Source organism: Microcebus murinus, chromosome 28, assembly GCF_040939455.1.
Source record: "Microcebus murinus isolate Inina chromosome 28, M.murinus_Inina_mat1.0, whole genome shotgun sequence".
Classification (NCBI taxonomy): Eukaryota; Metazoa; Chordata; class Mammalia; order Primates; family Cheirogaleidae; genus Microcebus; species Microcebus murinus.
The window spans coordinates 17,521,726-17,540,966 of NC_134131.1; the positions used below are offsets into that span (position 1 = coordinate 17,521,726).

The 19,241-nt window shown below is 64.0% G+C and overlaps 6 pseudogenes; all 6 read right to left on the reverse strand.

Annotated features, from left to right (window-relative positions):
* Positions 1–640: 640 nt before the first annotated feature.
* On the reverse strand, positions 641–759 carry LOC142865479 (uncharacterized; annotated as a pseudogene).
* Positions 760–4,237: 3,478 nt separating this feature from the next.
* Positions 4,238–4,356, reverse strand: LOC142865480 (uncharacterized; annotated as a pseudogene).
* Positions 4,357–7,846: 3,490 nt separating this feature from the next.
* Positions 7,847–7,965, reverse strand: LOC142865482 (uncharacterized; annotated as a pseudogene).
* A 3,441-nt stretch (positions 7,966–11,406) lies between these two features.
* On the reverse strand, positions 11,407–11,525 carry LOC142865483 (uncharacterized; annotated as a pseudogene).
* A 3,478-nt stretch (positions 11,526–15,003) lies between these two features.
* LOC142865484 (uncharacterized) lies at positions 15,004–15,122 on the reverse strand (annotated as a pseudogene).
* Positions 15,123–18,611: 3,489 nt separating this feature from the next.
* On the reverse strand, positions 18,612–18,730 carry LOC142865485 (uncharacterized; annotated as a pseudogene).
* Between the last annotated feature and the right edge of the window lie 511 nt (positions 18,731–19,241).

Here is a 19,241-nt window from a genome sequence, read left to right on the forward strand (position 1 = left end):
CGACCTTAACACTGGTACCCCCACAATACGCTGGAACAACATGAGAGGTATATGAATGAGAACACAGGGGGGAGGGGGGCACGGGCAATACATGTCACCTGAATACTTGTACTCCCATCATCTGCTTGAAAAGAGAGAGGAAAGAAAATGCAATAATAGAGGTAAGAGACACTTTTTAAAAATAATGAATCCGAAGAGAAAAGTAAAAGGAGGCCTGTGGAGCAGGTCTGGGTGTGACTCCGGATCCCCCAACATCAGGTGCCACCACCAAAGATTCCTGCGTGGAGCCCATAGAACCCCCAAAAGCAACGGGACGAGTTCTGGTCACATACTCCCTCAAAATGACATCCTGGCCTTCTTCTGGAACTCCCTCCCCTCTCAGACTCTCAAGGTTTCCTCCAGCGTGTCGGTTCCCACAGAGCAGACCTTTGGTCTGAGACCTGACAGTCCAGATGCCACGCATGCTGCCGCGTGGCGGCGGTGTCTCGGCTTGGGACAAGAGGAGGCCCCACGGTGCGGGCTGGGGCGCCAGGCACCGCGGCGGGCGCTGAGGGTTGGGGTCACCCCCACACCGGGCCGCCGCCGCGCTCCCAGAAAGGGGACAGAACAAGAGGCAAAAAAAAAAAAAAAAAAAAGAAGCAGCCTGAGGCACCCGGTATTCCCAGGCGGTCTCCCATCCAAGTCCTAACCGGGCCCCACCCTGCTTAGCTTCCGAGACCAGACGAGATCGGGGGCGTTCAGGGTGGTGTGGCCCTAGACGGCGGCGGAGGCCGCCCCTGCCCCACTCAAGAAGCCGAGCCTCTCTGCGCTTTCCCCCCGCCGCCGCCGCCGCCGCCGCCGCCGCCGCCGCCGCCGCCGCCGCCTCCCGCCCCAGGCCCCGCGCCGGGCCGGGCCTGTTGAGTTCGCCGGCCGGGTCCCGCGGGCTCCCAGGGACGGGGGTGATGGGCGGGGCGGGGCGGGGGGCTGTCTCTCTATACACACACACACACACACTCACACTCACTCACACAAGATGCGCCTCCACGGCTGGACTCGCCAAGGTGGAGCCCTCCCAGCCCCCCTCGTCTCCTCGCCCGGCCTCCTTCACCTACCCGCTGCCCACCCCTGGCGCGTCGCCGCCGCTGACGCTGACTGCGCACGCGCGCTCGCGCGGGGCGCTCGCCCTTTGACCCCAGCCAGGGGCCGCCCTCCCCCACAACCCCTTTCAGCTGCGCCCCCCCTCGCCCTGTGGGTGGGCTGCCGCCTATTCCCCCGGGCCAGGGCTGGGGCACAGCCAGTGTATGGGGCGTCTCTCTCTGGGGATGTGTCCCATGGGTGGGGTGGGGTGGCGTGGTTTGTGGGGCGCTGAAGAAATCAGTCCCCTCCATCTCCTACCTCTGGAAAACGCCCAAGCCCGTGGAGAACTGCCGGCACCGCTTCGTGGGGGCCGGGACCCTCCTCTGTGTCCTCCTGTGGCCCAGTCCAAGGGGCCTGGGCCTGGCCGGGGCTGCATTGGACCCCAACCACCCTGGCGTGTGGACTCGCTAAAAATCGGCCATTAGATATTGGATTCCAGCTTCCTTGAGGTCATTTCACTAATGAGTGCACCGGAAAGAGTTTCCTAATCCATCTGTGAGGGTGGCAACTGAAAGAGAATTTTAAAGCTGACAGAATAGGCGAGGGAAGGCATAGGAGATTTCCACACCCAGCAAGGAAGCCTTTCCCGAAATGGAAGAAAGAAACGAGCAAACAGAGACACCGGTAGCCCGCCCGGAAAAGAGTCTGCCCCCGAGAGAAAGTACCCTGACCAGGTTCACCCATGGGTGGGTGGGTGGCGAGCTAGCGAGGTTCAGAAGAGCGAGGACCGCAGTCTGTGCGGAAGACACCTGCGCTCGGGTGTGTGTGGCGGCCCGATTCGCAAGCAGCTCTAGATGTTAAACCAAGGAGAAGCCAGGGAGTTCCCAACGCCCCAGGTGTCCTCAGCCCACGACTGGCTGCTGTGGGAATGCGAAGCCCGGCTCCTTGTCTCAGAGCGGGGTTCCCAGGAGGATCAGGCTGAAGCTGGGACTTGGCCTCAAAGTGTCCCCTCGCATGGCCACCCCCTTCCCCTTCCTGCTCCTCTACTCCTGGTGCCCCTCCATCCAGGGGCCAGACCTTAGAGAGTCACCGCAAGAGAATCCTGGTCCCCAAGGAGCCTTCTGGGGGACCGGTGCTGAGAGAGGTTGTGGGCATGGCCCGCTGGGGCTCTGCCCGACCCAGGGCTGAGAGATGCCACCTCCCAGCTCTGGGTCCCTGCAGGAAGTGTTGGCAAGCACAGGGCCAGTCCCCCAAAGGCCCAGGTGCAGGGAGCCCAGGCCAAGCAGCCTGTGGAAGAAGCCACTTGCCGTGCCACCCCGGGAACAGGACTGCAGGCCCCGGCCCTTCCCACCTCCTCCTCCTCCTCCTCCCCCCCCCGCACCTCCCCCCCCCCGGACATGGCACAGGGCTCAGAGACACCTCAGACTCTTGCTACCCAAGGTGCAAAGGGCATCAGTTGCTCCTCCAAGCCCCCCGCCCAGCAGACCACGTTGTCCAGCCAGCCCCCGGGCCTCCCTGGGGTGCCCAGCACAAAAGTGCAGACACCCACCGGACCCTCAGTCTCAGCTTTCGGATGTTTTTGCCACTCTAAGGACCCGCAGGCCCGCTGGGCCTTCGGGCAGGACAGAGAGCCCCGGGATCCGCCTTGGAGAGCTGCGTGTACGTACGTCCCCATCAGGAGGCGGTCCCCACCTCCGCGGCTCTCCCCTTGGCTCTCCCCTTGCGGGGAGCGGCAGCAGCCTGCAGCCGCAGGGCCTCAGGGAAGACACCAGGCTGGGCCCCCGCGGCACAGCGGGGGCACGTCCCCCGCACTCGACTTAGGGACGGCTGCTGGAGACTGCTGCGGCCACCCTGCTGCCGGGTTTCTGGAGGGCTTCCTGGAAGCAGCGTCCACACCAAGCCCTTGGAAGGCCCAGGCGACGGAGGAGCCGGTCAGGCAGGGGCCGAGGACGGTGAGAGGCCGGGCGGGAAGGAGCATGTCAGGCAGGGGCAGAGGACGGTGACAGGCCGGGCGGGGAGGAGCCGGTCAGGCGGGGGCCCAGGACAGTGACGGGCCTGGCCGGGGAGGAGTGCGTCAGGCAGGGGCAGAGGAGACGGGCTGGGTAAGGGTTAGGGTTACAGTTAGGGCACAATTCACAATCGCAAAGACGTGGAAGCGACCCGAGTGCCCATCCATCCAGGAGTGCATGAATAAAATGTGGCGCGTGGACACCACGGAGTGCCATTCGGCTGTGAGGAGCAGCGGTGAGAGGGCACCTCTCGTGTTCTCCTGGCCAGAGCTGGAACCTGTTCCAGTAAGCCAAGTATCCCAAGAATGGACACACGAGCACCACGTGAGCGCGCTCACCAGCAAATTGGAACGAACGGATGGACACCTAAGTGGACGGAGAGGAATCACCTTCATCGGGTGGGTGTCGGGCGGGTGGGGGGAGGGGATGGGCATCCACATCCATTAGGAATGGGGTGGGTGCGCACCGACTGGGGGATGGGCGCACTTGAAGCTCTGACCCCAGGGGGGAGGCTTGGAGAGGGCAACGTACCCGACCTTAACACTGGTACCCCCACAATACGCTGGAACAACATGAGAGGTATATGAATGAGAACACAGGGGGGAGGGGGGCACGGGCAATACATGTCACCTGAATACTTGTACTCCCATCATCTGCTTGAAAAGAGAGAGGAAAGAAAATGCAATAATAGAGGTAAGAGACACTTTTTAAAAATAATGAATCCGAAGAGAAAAGTAAAAGGAGGCCTGTGGAGCAGGTCTGGGTGTGACTCCGGATCCCCCAACATCAGGTGCCACCACCAAAGATTCCTGCGTGGAGCCCATAGAACCCCCAAAAGCAACGGGACGAGTTCTGGTCACATACTCCCTCAAAATGACATCCTGGCCTTCTTCTGGAACTCCCTCCCCTCTCAGACTCTCAAGGTTTCCTCCAGCGTGTCGGTTCCCACAGAGCAGACCTTTGGTCTGAGACCTGACAGTCCAGATGCCACGCATGCTGCCGCGTGGCGGCGGTGTCTCGGCTTGGGACAAGAGGAGGCCCCACGGTGCGGGCTGGGGCGCCAGGCACCGCGGCGGGCGCTGAGGGTTGGGGTCACCCCCACACCGGGCCGCCGCCGCGCTCCCAGAAAGGGGACAGAACAAGAGGCAAAAAAAAAAAAAAAAAAAAGAAGCAGCCTGAGGCACCCGGTATTCCCAGGCGGTCTCCCATCCAAGTCCTAACCGGGCCCCACCCTGCTTAGCTTCCGAGACCAGACGAGATCGGGGGCGTTCAGGGTGGTGTGGCCCTAGACGGCGGCGGAGGCCGCCCCTGCCCCACTCAAGAAGCCGAGCCTCTCTGCGCTTTCCCCCCGCCGCCGCCGCCGCCGCCGCCGCCGCCGCCGCCGCCGCCGCCGCCTCCCGCCCCAGGCCCCGCGCCGGGCCGGGCCTGTTGAGTTCGCCGGCCGGGTCCCGCGGGCTCCCAGGGACGGGGGTGATGGGCGGGGCGGGGCGGGGGGCTGTCTCTCTATACACACACACACACACACTCACACTCACTCACACAAGATGCGCCTCCACGGCTGGACTCGCCAAGGTGGAGCCCTCCCAGCCCCCCTCGTCTCCTCGCCCGGCCTCCTTCACCTACCCGCTGCCCACCCCCGGCGCGTCGCCGCCGCTGACGCTGACTGCGCACGCGCGCTCGCGCGGGGCGCTCGCCCTTTGACCCCAGCCAGGGGCCGCCCTCCCCCACAACCCCTTTCAGCTGCGCCCCCCCTCGCCCTGTGGGTGGGCTGCCGCCTATTCCCCCGGGCCAGGGCTGGGGCACAGCCAGTGTATGGGGCGTCTCTCTCTGGGGATGTGTCCCATGGGTGGGGTGGGGTGGCGTGGTTTGTGGGGCGCTGAAGAAATCAGTCCCCTCCATCTCCTACCTCTGGAAAACGCCCAAGCCCGTGGAGAACTGCCGGCACCGCTTCGTGGGGGCCGGGACCCTCCTCTGTGTCCTCCTGTGGCCCAGTCCAAGGGGCCTGGGCCTGGCCGGGGCTGCATTGGACCCCAACCACCCTGGCGTGTGGACTCGCTAAAAATCGGCCATTAGATATTGGATTCCAGCTTCCTTGAGGTCATTTCACTAATGAGTGCACCGGAAAGAGTTTCCTAATCCATCTGTGAGGGTGGCAACTGAAAGAGAATTTTAAAGCTGACAGAATAGGCGAGGGAAGGCATAGGAGATTTCCACACCCAGCAAGGAAGCCTTTCCCGAAATGGAAGAAAGAAACGAGCAAACAGAGACACCGGTAGCCCGCCCGGAAAAGAGTCTGCCCCCGAGAGAAAGTACCCTGACCAGGTTCACCCATGGGTGGGTGGGTGGCGAGCTAGCGAGGTTCAGAAGAGCGAGGACCGCAGTCTGTGCGGAAGACACCTGCGCTCGGGTGTGTGTGGCGGCCCGATTCGCAAGCAGCTCTAGATGTTAAACCAAGGAGAAGCCAGGGAGTTCCCAACGCCCCAGGTGTCCTCAGCCCACGACTGGCTGCTGTGGGAATGCGAAGCCCGGCTCCAGTCTCAGAGCGGGGTTCCCAGGAGGATCAGGCTGAAGCTGGGACTTGGCCTCAAAGTGTCCCCTCGCATGGCCACCCCCTTCCCCTTCCTGCTCCTCTACTCCTGGTGCCCCTCCATCCAGGGGCCAGACCTTAGAGAGTCACCGCAAGAGAATCCTGGTCCCAAAGGAGCCTTCTGGGGGACCGGTGCTGAGAGAGGTTGTGGGCATGGCCCGCTGGGGCTCTGCCCGACCCAGGGCTGAGAGATGCCACCTCCCAGCTCTGGGTCCCTGCAGGAAGTGTTGGCAAGCACAGGGCCAGTCCCCCAAAGGCCCAGGTGCAGGGAGCCCAGGCCAAGCAGCCTGTGGAAGAAGCCACTTGCCGTGCCACCCCGGGAACAGGACTGCAGGCCCCGGCCCTTCCCACCTCCTCCTCCTCCTCCTCCCCCCCCCGCACCTCCCCCCCCCCGGACATGGCACAGGGCTCAGAGACACCTCAGACTCTTGCTACCCAAGGTGCAAAGGGCATCAGTTGCTCCTCCAAGCCCCCCGCCCAGCAGACCACGTTGTCCAGCCAGCCCCCGGGCCTCCCTGGGGTGCCCAGCACAAAAGTGCAGACACCCACCGGACCCTCAGTCTCAGCTTTCGGATGTTTTTGCCACTCTAAGGACCCGCAGGCCCGCTGGGCCTTCGGGCAGGACAGAGAGCCCCGGGATCCGCCTTGGAGAGCTGCGTGTACGTACGTCCCCATCAGGAGGCGGTCCCCACCTCCGCGGCTCTCCCCTTGGCTCTCCCCTTGGCTCTCCCCTTGCGGGGAGCGGCAGCAGCCTGCAGCCGCAGGGCCTCAGGGAAGACACCAGGCTGGGCCCCCGCGGCACAGCGGGGGCACGTCCCCCGCACTCGACTTAGGGACGGCTGCTGGAGACTGCTGCGGCCACCCTGCTGCCGGGTTTCTGGAGGGCTTCCTGGAAGCAGCGTCCACACCAAGCCCTTGGAAGGCCCAGGCGACGGAGGAGCCGGTCAGGCAGGGGCCGAGGACGGTGAGAGGCCGGGCGGGAAGGAGCATGTCAGGCAGGGGCAGAGGACGGTGACAGGCCGGGCGGGGAGGAGCCGGTCAGGCGGGGGCCCAGGACAGTGACGGGCCTGGCCGGGGAGGAGTGCGTCAGGCAGGGGCAGAGGAGACGGGCTGGGTAAGGGTTAGGGTTACAGTTAGGGCACAATTCACAATCGCAAAGACGTGGAAGCGACCCGAGTGCCCATCCATCCAGGAGTGCATGAATAAAATGTGGCGCGTGGACACCACGGAGTGCCATTCGGCTGTGAGGAGCAGCGGTGAGAGGGCGCCTCTCGTGTTCTCCTGGCCAGAGCTGGAACCCGTTCCAGTAAGCCAAGTATCCCAAGAATGGACACACGAGCACCACGTGAGCGCGCTCACCAGCAAATTGGAACGAACGGATGGACACCTAAGTGGACGGAGAGGAATCACCTTCATCGGGTGGGTGTCGGGCGGGTGGGGGGAGGGGAGGGGCATCCACATCCATTAGGCATGGGGTGGGTGCGCACCGACTGGGGGATGGGCGCACTTGAAGCTCTGACCCCAGGGGGGAGGCTTGGAGAGGGCAACGTACCCGACCTTAACACTGGTACCCCCACAATACGCTGGAACAACATGAGAGGTATATGAATGAGAACACAGGGGGGAGGGGGGCACGGGCAATACATGTCACCTGAATACTTGTACTCCCATCATCTGCTTGAAAAGAGAGAGGAAAGAAAATGCAATAATAGAGGTAAGAGACACTTTTTAAAAATAATGAATCCGAAGAGAAAAGTAAAAGGAGGCCTGTGGAGCAGGTCTGGGTGTGACTCCGGATCCCCCAACATCAGGTGCCACCACCAAAGATTCCTGCGTGGAGCCCATAGAACCCCCAAAAGCAACGGGACGAGTTCTGGTCACATACTCCCTCAAAATGACATCCTGGCCTTCTTCTGGAACTCCCTCCCCTCTCAGACTCTCAAGGTTTCCTCCAGCGTGTCGGTTCCCACAGAGCAGACCTTTGGTCTGAGACCTGACAGTCCAGATGCCACGCATGCTGCCGCGTGGCGGCGGTGTCTCGGCTTGGGACAAGAGGAGGCCCCACGGTGCGGGCTGGGGCGCCAGGCACCGCGGCGGGCGCTGAGGGTTGGGGTCACCCCCACACCGGGCCGCCGCCGCGCTCCCAGAAAGGGGACAGAACAAGAGGCAAAAAAAAAAAAAAAAAAAAAGAAGCAGCCTGAGGCACCCGGTATTCCCAGGCGGTCTCCCATCCAAGTCCTAACCGGGCCCCACCCTGCTTAGCTTCCGAGACCAGACGAGATCGGGGGCGTTCAGGGTGGTGTGGCCCTAGACGGCGGCGGAGGCCGCCCCTGCCCCACTCAAGAAGCCGAGCCTCTCTGCGCTTTCCCCCCGCCGCCGCCTCCCGCCCCAGGCCCCGCGCCGGGCCGGGCCTGTTGAGTTCGCCGGCCGGGTCCCGCGGGCTCCCAGGGACGGGGGTGATGGGCGGGGCGGGGCGGGGGGCTGTCTCTCTATACACACACACACACACACTCACACTCACTCACACAAGATGCGCCTCCACGGCTGGACTCGCCAAGGTGGAGCCCTCCCAGCCCCCCTCGTCTCCTCGCCCGGCCTCCTTCACCTACCCGCTGCCCACCCCCGGCGCGTCGCCGCCGCTGACGCTGACTGCGCACGCGCGCTCGCGCGGGGCGCTCGCCCTTTGACCCCAGCCAGGGGCCGCCCTCCCCCACAACCCCTTTCAGCTGCGCCCCCCCTCGCCCTGTGGGTGGGCTGCCGCCTATTCCCCCGGGCCAGGGCTGGGGCACAGCCAGTGTATGGGGCGTCTCTCTCTGGGGATGTGTCCCATGGGTGGGGTGGGGTGGCGTGGTTTGTGGGGCGCTGAAGAAATCAGTCCCCTCCATCTCCTACCTCTGGAAAACGCCCAAGCCCGTGGAGAACTGCCGGCACCGCTTCGTGGGGGCCGGGACCCTCCTCTGTGTCCTCCTGTGGCCCAGTCCAAGGGGCCTGGGCCTGGCCGGGGCTGCATTGGACCCCAACCACCCTGGCGTGTGGACTCGCTAAAAATCGGCCATTAGATATTGGATTCCAGCTTCCTTGAGGTCATTTCACTAATGAGTGCACCGGAAAGAGTTTCCTAATCCATCTGTGAGGGTGGCAACTGAAAGAGAATTTTAAAGCTGACAGAATAGGCGAGGGAAGGCATAGGAGATTTCCACACCCAGCAAGGAAGCCTTTCCCGAAATGGAAGAAAGAAACGAGCAAACAGAGACACCGGTAGCCCGCCCGGAAAAGAGTCTGCCCCCGAGAGAAAGTACCCTGACCAGGTTCACCCATGGGTGGGTGGGTGGCGAGCTAGCGAGGTTCAGAAGAGCGAGGACCGCAGTCTGTGCGGAAGACACCTGCGCTCGGGTGTGTGTGGCGGCCCGATTCGCAAGCAGCTCTAGATGTTAAACCAAGGAGAAGCCAGGGAGTTCCCAACGCCCCAGGTGTCCTCAGCCCACGACTGGCTGCTGTGGGAATGCGAAGCCCGGCTCCTTGTCTCAGAGCGGGGTTCCCAGGAGGATCAGGCTGAAGCTGGGACTTGGCCTCAAAGTGTCCCCTCGCATGGCCACCCCCTTCCCCTTCCTGCTCCTCTACTCCTGGTGCCCCTCCATCCAGGGGCCAGACCTTAGAGAGTCACCGCAAGAGAATCCTGGTCCCCAAGGAGCCTTCTGGGGGACCGGTGCTGAGAGAGGTTGTGGGCATGGCCCGCTGGGGCTCTGCCCGACCCAGGGCTGAGAGATGCCACCTCCCAGCTCTGGGTCCCTGCAGGAAGTGTTGGCAAGCACAGGGCCAGTCCCCCAAAGGCCCAGGTGCAGGGAGCCCAGGCCAAGCAGCCTGTGGAAGAAGCCACTTGCCGTGCCACCCCGGGAACAGGACTGCAGGCCCCGGCCCTTCCCACCTCCTCCTCCTCCTCCTCCCCCCCCCGCACCTCCCCCCCCCGGACATGGCACAGGGCTCAGAGACACCTCAGACTCTTGCTACCCAAGGTGCAAAGGGCATCAGTTGCTCCTCCAAGCCCCCCGCCCAGCAGACCACGTTGTCCAGCCAGCCCCCGGGCCTCCCTGGGGTGCCCAGCACAAAAGTGCAGACACCCACCGGACCCTCAGTCTCAGCTTTCGGATGTTTTTGCCACTCTAAGGACCCGCAGGCCCGCTGGGCCTTCGGGCAGGACAGAGAGCCCCGGGATCCGCCTTGGAGAGCTGCGTGTACGTACGTCCCCATCAGGAGGCGGTCCCCACCTCCGCGGCTCTCCCCTTGGCTCTCCCCTTGCGGGGAGCGGCAGCAGCCTGCAGCCGCAGGGCCTCAGGGAAGACACCAGGCTGGGCCCCCGCGGCACAGCGGGGGCACGTCCCCCGCACTCGACTTAGGGACGGCTGCTGGAGACTGCTGCGGCCACCCTGCTGCCGGGTTTCTGGAGGGCTTCCTGGAAGCAGCGTCCACACCAAGCCCTTGGAAGGCCCAGGCGACGGAGGAGCCGGTCAGGCAGGGGCCGAGGACGGTGAGAGGCCGGGCGGGAAGGAGCATGTCAGGCAGGGGCAGAGGACGGTGACAGGCCGGGCGGGGAGGAGCCGGTCAGGCGGGGGCCCAGGACAGTGACGGGCCTGGCCGGGGAGGAGTGCGTCAGGCAGGGGCAGAGGAGACGGGCTGGGTAAGGGTTAGGGTTACAGTTAGGGCACAATTCACAATCGCAAAGACGTGGAAGCGACCCGAGTGCCCATCCATCCAGGAGTGCATGAATAAAATGTGGCGCGTGGACACCACGGAGTGCCATTCGGCTGTGAGGAGCAGCGGTGAGAGGGCACCTCTCGTGTTCTCCTGGCCAGAGCTGGAACCCGTTCCAGTAAGCCAAGTATCCCAAGAATGGACACACGAGCACCACGTGAGCGCGCTCACCAGCAAATTGGAACGAACGGATGGACACCTAAGTGGACGGAGAGGAATCACCTTCATCGGGTGGGTGTCGGGCGGGTGGGGGGAGGGGAGGGGCATCCACATCCATTAGGCATGGGGTGGGTGCGCACCGACTGGGGGATGGGCGCACTTGAAGCTCTGACCCCAGGGGGGAGGCTTGGAGAGGGCAACGTACCCGACCTTAACACTGGTACCCCCACAATACGCTGGAACAACATGAGAGGTATATGAATGAGAACACAGGGGGGAGGGGGGCACGGGCAATACATGTCACCTGAATACTTGTACTCCCATCATCTGCTTGAAAAGAGAGAGGAAAGAAAATGCAATAATAGAGGTAAGAGACACTTTTTAAAAATAATGAATCCGAAGAGAAAAGTAAAAGGAGGCCTGTGGAGCAGGTCTGGGTGTGACTCCGGATCCCCCAACATCAGGTGCCACCACCAAAGATTCCTGCGTGGAGCCCATAGAACCCCCAAAAGCAACGGGACGAGTTCTGGTCACATACTCCCTCAAAATGACATCCTGGCCTTCTTCTGGAACTCCCTCCCCTCTCAGACTCTCAAGGTTTCCTCCAGCGTGTCGGTTCCCACAGAGCAGACCTTTGGTCTGAGACCTGACAGTCCAGATGCCACGCATGCTGCCGCGTGGCGGCGGTGTCTCGGCTTGGGACAAGAGGAGGCCCCACGGTGCGGGCTGGGGCGCCAGGCACCGCGGCGGGCGCTGAGGGTTGGGGTCACCCCCACACCGGGCCGCCGCCGCGCTCCCAGAAAGGGGACAGAACAAGAGGCAAAAAAAAAAAAAAAAAAAAGAAGCAGCCTGAGGCACCCGGTATTCCCAGGCGGTCTCCCATCCAAGTCCTAACCGGGCCCCACCCTGCTTAGCTTCCGAGACCAGACGAGATCGGGGGCGTTCAGGGTGGTGTGGCCCTAGACGGCGGCGGAGGCCGCCCCTGCCCCACTCAAGAAGCCGAGCCTCTCTGCGCTTTCCCCCCGCCGCCGCCGCCGCCGCCGCCGCCGCCGCCGCCGCCGCCGCCGCCTCCCGCCCCAGGCCCCGCGCCGGGCCGGGCCTGTTGAGTTCGCCGGCCGGGTCCCGCGGGCTCCCAGGGACGGGGGTGATGGGCGGGGCGGGGCGGGGGGCTGTCTCTCTATACACACACACACACACACTCACACTCACTCACACAAGATGCGCCTCCACGGCTGGACTCGCCAAGGTGGAGCCCTCCCAGCCCCCCTCGTCTCCTCGCCCGGCCTCCTTCACCTACCCGCTGCCCACCCCTGGCGCGTCGCCGCCGCTGACGCTGACTGCGCACGCGCGCTCGCGCGGGGCGCTCGCCCTTTGACCCCAGCCAGGGGCCGCCCTCCCCCACAACCCCTTTCAGCTGCGCCCCCCCTCGCCCTGTGGGTGGGCTGCCGCCTATTCCCCCGGGCCAGGGCTGGGGCACAGCCAGTGTATGGGGCGTCTCTCTCTGGGGATGTGTCCCATGGGTGGGGTGGGGTGGCGTGGTTTGTGGGGCGCTGAAGAAATCAGTCCCCTCCATCTCCTACCTCTGGAAAACGCCCAAGCCCGTGGAGAACTGCCGGCACCGCTTCGTGGGGGCCGGGACCCTCCTCTGTGTCCTCCTGTGGCCCAGTCCAAGGGGCCTGGGCCTGGCCGGGGCTGCATTGGACCCCAACCACCCTGGCGTGTGGACTCGCTAAAAATCGGCCATTAGATATTGGATTCCAGCTTCCTTGAGGTCATTTCACTAATGAGTGCACCGGAAAGAGTTTCCTAATCCATCTGTGAGGGTGGCAACTGAAAGAGAATTTTAAAGCTGACAGAATAGGCGAGGGAAGGCATAGGAGATTTCCACACCCAGCAAGGAAGCCTTTCCCGAAATGGAAGAAAGAAACGAGCAAACAGAGACACCGGTAGCCCGCCCGGAAAAGAGTCTGCCCCCGAGAGAAAGTACCCTGACCAGGTTCACCCATGGGTGGGTGGGTGGCGAGCTAGCGAGGTTCAGAAGAGCGAGGACCGCAGTCTGTGCGGAAGACACCTGCGCTCGGGTGTGTGTGGCGGCCCGATTCGCAAGCAGCTCTAGATGTTAAACCAAGGAGAAGCCAGGGAGTTCCCAACGCCCCAGGTGTCCTCAGCCCACGACTGGCTGCTGTGGGAATGCGAAGCCCGGCTCCTTGTCTCAGAGCGGGGTTCCCAGGAGGATCAGGCTGAAGCTGGGACTTGGCCTCAAAGTGTCCCCTCGCATGGCCACCCCCTTCCCCTTCCTGCTCCTCTACTCCTGGTGCCCCTCCATCCAGGGGCCAGACCTTAGAGAGTCACCGCAAGAGAATCCTGGTCCCCAAGGAGCCTTCTGGGGGACCGGTGCTGAGAGAGGTTGTGGGCATGGCCCGCTGGGGCTCTGCCCGACCCAGGGCTGAGAGATGCCACCTCCCAGCTCTGGGTCCCTGCAGGAAGTGTTGGCAAGCACAGGGCCAGTCCCCCAAAGGCCCAGGTGCAGGGAGCCCAGGCCAAGCAGCCTGTGGAAGAAGCCACTTGCCGTGCCACCCCGGGAACAGGACTGCAGGCCCCGGCCCTTCCCACCTCCTCCTCCTCCTCCTCCCCCCCCCGCACCTCCCCCCCCCCGGACATGGCACAGGGCTCAGAGACACCTCAGACTCTTGCTACCCAAGGTGCAAAGGGCATCAGTTGCTCCTCCAAGCCCCCCGCCCAGCAGACCACGTTGTCCAGCCAGCCCCCGGGCCTCCCTGGGGTGCCCAGCACAAAAGTGCAGACACCCACCGGACCCTCAGTCTCAGCTTTCGGATGTTTTTGCCACTCTAAGGACCCGCAGGCCCGCTGGGCCTTCGGGCAGGACAGAGAGCCCCGGGATCCGCCTTGGAGAGCTGCGTGTACGTACGTCCCCATCAGGAGGCGGTCCCCACCTCCGCGGCTCTCCCCTTGGCTCTCCCCTTGCGGGGAGCGGCAGCAGCCTGCAGCCGCAGGGCCTCAGGGAAGACACCAGGCTGGGCCCCCGCGGCACAGCGGGGGCACGTCCCCCGCACTCGACTTAGGGACGGCTGCTGGAGACTGCTGCGGCCACCCTGCTGCCGGGTTTCTGGAGGGCTTCCTGGAAGCAGCGTCCACACCAAGCCCTTGGAAGGCCCAGGCGACGGAGGAGCCGGTCAGGCAGGGGCCGAGGACGGTGAGAGGCCGGGCGGGAAGGAGCATGTCAGGCAGGGGCAGAGGACGGTGACAGGCCGGGCGGGGAGGAGCCGGTCAGGCGGGGGCCCAGGACAGTGACGGGCCTGGCCGGGGAGGAGTGCGTCAGGCAGGGGCAGAGGAGACGGGCTGGGTAAGGGTTAGGGTTACAGTTAGGGCACAATTCACAATCGCAAAGACGTGGAAGCGACCCGAGTGCCCATCCATCCAGGAGTGCATGAATAAAATGTGGCGCGTGGACACCACGGAGTGCCATTCGGCTGTGAGGAGCAGCGGTGAGAGGGCACCTCTCGTGTTCTCCTGGCCAGAGCTGGAACCTGTTCCAGTAAGCCAAGTATCCCAAGAATGGACACACGAGCACCACGTGAGCGCGCTCACCAGCAAATTGGAACGAACGGATGGACACCTAAGTGGACGGAGAGGAATCACCTTCATCGGGTGGGTGTCGGGCGGGTGGGGGGAGGGGATGGGCATCCACATCCATTAGGAATGGGGTGGGTGCGCACCGACTGGGGGATGGGCGCACTTGAAGCTCTGACCCCAGGGGGGAGGCTTGGAGAGGGCAACGTACCCGACCTTAACACTGGTACCCCCACAATACGCTGGAACAACATGAGAGGTATATGAATGAGAACACAGGGGGGAGGGGGGCACGGGCAATACATGTCACCTGAATACTTGTACTCCCATCATCTGCTTGAAAAGAGAGAGGAAAGAAAATGCAATAATAGAGGTAAGAGACACTTTTTAAAAATAATGAATCCGAAGAGAAAAGTAAAAGGAGGCCTGTGGAGCAGGTCTGGGTGTGACTCCGGATCCCCCAACATCAGGTGCCACCACCAAAGATTCCTGCGTGGAGCCCATAGAACCCCCAAAAGCAACGGGACGAGTTCTGGTCACATACTCCCTCAAAATGACATCCTGGCCTTCTTCTGGAACTCCCTCCCCTCTCAGACTCTCAAGGTTTCCTCCAGCGTGTCGGTTCCCACAGAGCAGACCTTTGGTCTGAGACCTGACAGTCCAGATGCCACGCATGCTGCCGCGTGGCGGCGGTGTCTCGGCTTGGGACAAGAGGAGGCCCCACGGTGCGGGCTGGGGCGCCAGGCACCGCGGCGGGCGCTGAGGGTTGGGGTCACCCCCACACCGGGCCGCCGCCGCGCTCCCAGAAAGGGGACAGAACAAGAGGCAAAAAAAAAAAAAAAAAAAAGAAGCAGCCTGAGGCACCCGGTATTCCCAGGCGGTCTCCCATCCAAGTCCTAACCGGGCCCCACCCTGCTTAGCTTCCGAGACCAGACGAGATCGGGGGCGTTCAGGGTGGTGTGGCCCTAGACGGCGGCGGAGGCCGCCCCTGCCCCACTCAAGAAGCCGAGCCTCTCTGCGCTTTCCCCCCGCCGCCGCCGCCGCCGCCGCCGCCGCCGCCGCCGCCGCCGCCGCCTCCCGCCCCAGGCCCCGCGCCGGGCCGGGCCTGTTGAGTTCGCCGGCCGGGTCCCGCGGGCTCCCAGGGACGGGGGTGATGGGCGGGGCGGGGCGGGGGGCTGTCTCTCTATACACACACACACACACACTCACACTCACTCACACAAGATGCGCCTCCACGGCTGGACTCGCCAAGGTGGAGCCCTCCCAGCCCCCCTCGTCTCCTCGCCCGGCCTCCTTCACCTACCCGCTGCCCACCCCCGGCGCGTCGCCGCCGCTGACGCTGACTGCGCACGCGCGCTCGCGCGGGGCGCTCGCCCTTTGACCCCAGCCAGGGGCCGCCCTCCCCCACAACCCCTTTCAGCTGCGCCCCCCCTCGCCCTGTGGGTGGGCTGCCGCCTATTCCCCCGGGCCAGGGCTGGGGCACAGCCAGTGTATGGGGCGTCTCTCTCTGGGGATGTGTCCCATGGGTGGGGTGGGGTGGCGTGGTTTGTGGGGCGCTGAAGAAATCAGTCCCCTCCATCTCCTACCTCTGGAAAACGCCCAAGCCCGTGGAGAACTGCCGGCACCGCTTCGTGGGGGCCGGGACCCTCCTCTGTGTCCTCCTGTGGCCCAGTCCAAGGGGCCTGGGCCTGGCCGGGGCTGCATTGGACCCCAACCACCCTGGCGTGTGGACTCGCTAAAAATCGGCCATTAGATATTGGATTCCAGCTTCCTTGAGGTCATTTCACTAATGAGTGCACCGGAAAGAGTTTCCTAATCCATCTGTGAGGGTGGCAACTGAAAGAGAATTTTAAAGCTGACAGAATAGGCGAGGGAAGGCATAGGAGATTTCCACACCCAGCAAGGAAGCCTTTCCCGAAATGGAAGAAAGAAACGAGCAAACAGAGACACCGGTAGCCCGCCCGGAAAAGAGTCTGCCCCCGAGAGAAAGTACCCTGACCAGGTTCACCCATGGGTGGGTGGGTGGCGAGCTAGCGAGGTTCAGAAGAGCGAGGACCGCAGTCTGTGCGGAAGACACCTGCGCTCGGGTGTGTGTGGCGGCCCGATTCGCAAGCAGCTCTAGATGTTAAACCAAGGAGAAGCCAGGGAGTTCCCAACGCCCCAGGTGTCCTCAGCCCACGACTGGCTGCTGTGGGAATGCGAAGCCCGGCTCCAGTCTCAGAGCGGGGTTCCCAGGAGGATCAGGCTGAAGCTGGGACTTGGCCTCAAAGTGTCCCCTCGCATGGCCACCCCCTTCCCCTTCCTGCTCCTCTACTCCTGGTGCCCCTCCATCCAGGGGCCAGACCTTAGAGAGTCACCGCAAGAGAATCCTGGTCCCAAAGGAGCCTTCTGGGGGACCGGTGCTGAGAGAGGTTGTGGGCATGGCCCGCTGGGGCTCTGCCCGACCCAGGGCTGAGAGATGCCACCTCCCAGCTCTGGGTCCCTGCAGGAAGTGTTGGCAAGCACAGGGCCAGTCCCCCAAAGGCCCAGGTGCAGGGAGCCCAGGCCAAGCAGCCTGTGGAAGAAGCCACTTGCCGTGCCACCCCGGGAACAGGACTGCAGGCCCCGGCCCTTCCCACCTCCTCCTCCTCCTCCTCCCCCCCCCGCACCTCCCCCCCCCCGGACATGGCACAGGGCTCAGAGACACCTCAGACTCTTGCTACCCAAGGTGCAAAGGGCATCAGTTGCTCCTCCAAGCCCCCCGCCCAGCAGACCACGTTGTCCAGCCAGCCCCCGGGCCTCCCTGGGGTGCCCAGCACAAAAGTGCAGACACCCACCGGACCCTCAGTCTCAGCTTTCGGATGTTTTTGCCACTCTAAGGACCCGCAGGCCCGCTGGGCCTTCGGGCAGGACAGAGAGCCCCGGGATCCGCCTTGGAGAGCTGCGTGTACGTACGTCCCCATCAGGAGGCGGTCCCCACCTCCGCGGCTCTCCCCTTGGCTCTCCCCTTGGCTCTCCCCTTGCGGGGAGCGGCAGCAGCCTGCAGCCGCAGGGCCTCAGGGAAGACACCAGGCTGGGCCCCCGCGGCACAGCGGGGGCACGTCCCCCGCACTCGACTTAGGGACGGCTGCTGGAGACTGCTGCGGCCACCCTGCTGCCGGGTTTCTGGAGGGCTTCCTGGAAGCAGCGTCCACACCAAGCCCTTGGAAGGCCCAGGCGACGGAGGAGCCGGTCAGGCAGGGGCCGAGGACGGTGAGAGGCCGGGCGGGAAGGAGCATGTCAGGCAGGGGCAGAGGACGGTGACAGGCCGGGCGGGGAGGAGCCGGTCAGGCGGGGGCCCAGGACAGTGACGGGCCTGGCCGGGGAGGAGTGCGTCAGGCAGGGGCAGAGGAGACGGGCTGGGTAAGGGTTAGGGTTACAGTTAGGGCACAATTCACAATCGCAAAGACGTGGAAGCGACCCGAGTGCCCATCCATCCAGGAGTGCATGAATAAAATGTGGCGCGTGGACACCACGGAGTGCCATTCGGCTGTGAGGAGCAGCGGTGAGAGGGCGCCTCTCGTGTTCTCCTGGCCAGAGCTGGAACCCGTTCCAGTAAGCCAAGTATCCCAAGAATGGACACACGAGCACCACGTGAGCGCGCTCACCAGCAAATTGGAACGAACGGATGGACACCTAAGTGGACGGAGAGGAATCACCTTCATCGGGTGGGTGTCGGGCGGGTGGGGGGAGGGGAGGGGCATCCACATCCATTAGGCATGGGGTGGGTGCGCACCGACTGGGGGATGGGCGCACTTGAAGCTCTGACCCCAGGGGGGAGGCTTGGAGAGGGCAACGTACCCGACCTTAACACTGGTACCCCCACAATACGCTGGAACAACATGAGAGGTATATGAATGAGAACACAGGGGGGAGGGGGGCACGGGCAATACATGTCACCTGAATACTTGTACTCCCATCATCTGCTTGAAAAGAGAGAGGAAAGAAAATGCAATAATAGAGGTAAGAGACACTTTTTAAAAATAATGAATCCGAAGAGAAAAGTAAAAGGAGGCCTGTGGAGCAGGTCTGGGTGTGACTCCGGATCCCCCAACATCAGGTGCCACCACCAAAGATTCCTGCGTGGAGCCCATAGAACCCCCAAAAGCAACGGGACGAGTTCTGGTCACATACTCCCTCAAAATGACATCCTGGCCTTCTTCTGGAACTCCCTCCCCTCTCAGACTCTCAAGGTTTCCTCCAGCGTGTCGGTTCCCACAGAGCAGACCTTTGGTCTGAGACCTGACAGTCCAGATGCCACGCATGCTGCCGCGTGGCGGCGGTGTCTCGGCTTGGGACAAGAGGAGGCCCCACGGTGCGGGCTGGGGCGCCAGGCACCGCGGCGGGCGCTGAGGGTTGGGGTCACCCCCACACCGGGCCGCCGCCGCGCTCCCAGAAAGGGGACAGAACAAGAGGCAAAAAAAAAAAAAAAAAAAAGAAGCAGCCTGAGGCACCCGGTATTCCCAGGCGGTCTCCCATCCAAGTCCTAACCGGGCCCCACCCTGCTTAGCTTCCGAGACCAGACGAGATCGGGGGCGTTCAGGGTGGTGTGGCCCTAGACGGCGGCGGAGGCCGCCCCTGCCCCACTCAAGAAGCCGAGCCTCTCTGCGCTTTCCCCCCGCCGCCGCCTCCCGCCCCAGGCCCCGCGCCGGGCCGGGCCTGTTGAGTTCGCCGGCCGGGTCCCGCGGGCTCCCAGGGACGGGGGTGATGGGCGGGGCGGGGCGGGGGGCTGTCTCTCTATACACACACACACACACACTCACACTCACTCACACAAGATGCGCCTCCACGGCTGGACTCGCCAAGGTGGAGCCCTCCCAGCCCCCCTCGTCTCCTCGCCCGGCCTCCTTCACCTACCCGCTGCCCACCCCCGGCGCGTCGCCGCCGCTGACGCTGACTGCGCACGCGCGCTCGCGCGGGGCGCTCGCCCTTTGACCCCAGCCAGGGGCCGCCCTCCCCCACAACCCCTTTCAGCTGCGCCCCCCCTCGCCCTGTGGGTGGGCTGCCGCCTATTCCCCCGGGCCAGGGCTGGGGCACAGCCAGTGTATGGGGCGTCTCTCTCTGGGGATGTG